The sequence below is a fragment of the Hipposideros armiger genome, unplaced genomic scaffold (genome assembly GCF_001890085.2).
Source record: "Hipposideros armiger isolate ML-2016 unplaced genomic scaffold, ASM189008v1 scaffold_696, whole genome shotgun sequence".
NCBI classification, from domain to species: domain Eukaryota; kingdom Metazoa; phylum Chordata; class Mammalia; order Chiroptera; family Hipposideridae; genus Hipposideros; species Hipposideros armiger.
In genome coordinates, this window is record NW_017732046.1 from 739,421 (window position 1) to 740,430 (window position 1,010).

At 38.7% G+C, this 1,010-nt stretch overlaps 1 pseudogene; it reads left to right on the plus strand.

The window, feature by feature from the left end:
- Positions 1-439: 439 nt before the first annotated feature.
- LOC109373256 (40S ribosomal protein S25 pseudogene) lies at positions 440-817 on the plus strand (annotated as a pseudogene).
- The last annotated feature ends 193 nt before the right edge of the window (positions 818-1,010 follow it).

Consider the following 1,010-nt stretch of genomic DNA (forward strand, 5'->3'; position numbering starts at 1 on the left):
AGATACCAGATCTGCCAGCACCTTGATCTTGGATTTCCAGCCTCCAGAACTGCGGGAAATAAATGTTTGTTGTTTTAGCCACACAGCCTATGGTACTTGTTATAGCAGCCTGAGCAGACTAAGACAGAAATTGTTGATTTGTCGCCACTTCACCTCTTCTTCTGTTCCCATAAATGTTACAGAAAAATTAATATTAACTAAGCAAACATCATTTAAGGGGTTGATTTGTTCCAGCACTTGTGAATGTTACAATAATAAGTGAATAAATATTACCAAGTGCCATTTTCAAGGAAAATGTCAACTTCTTTTTTGTTTCGAAGATGGTCAAACCTATAGCATTGCCCTTCCCTAACTCAATATGTTTGAAAATGGACAAATGGCTTTATGTCTGACATTTTAGTGAGGCTGCAGTTGTAGTCGCTGCTGTCCAAGCTTCACAATGCCACCCAAAGATGACAAGAAGAAGAAAGATGCTAGAAAGTCCGCCAAGAAAGACAAAGACCCAGTGAACAAATCTGGAGGCAAGGCCAAAAAGAAGAAGTGGTCCAAAGGCAAAGTTTGGGACAAACTCAATAACCTAGTCATGTTTGACAAAGCGACTTATGACAAACTCTGTAAGGAAGTTGCCAACTATAAGCTTGTAATCCTAGCTGTTGTCTCTGAGAGACTGAAAATCCACAGTTCCTTGGCCAAGGCAGCCCTTCAGGAACTCCTTAGTAAAGGACTTATTAAATTAGTTTCAAAGCACAGAGCTCAAGTAATTTACACCAGAAACACCAAGGGTGGGGATGTCCCAGCTGCTGGTGAAGATGCATGAACAACAGATACCACCAACTGTACATTTTGAAAACTAAAACTTTATTAAATAAAAGAAAAGAAAAGAAAAGAAAATGGGCAAATGACTGGTTTACATTTCATAGATATTGATCATCTAAAGTTTGAGCTTTGGCATATTTGCTGCCTTTGTGCCTAAATTTCAATCTCAACTTTTTCAGAGGAACTGAACACTA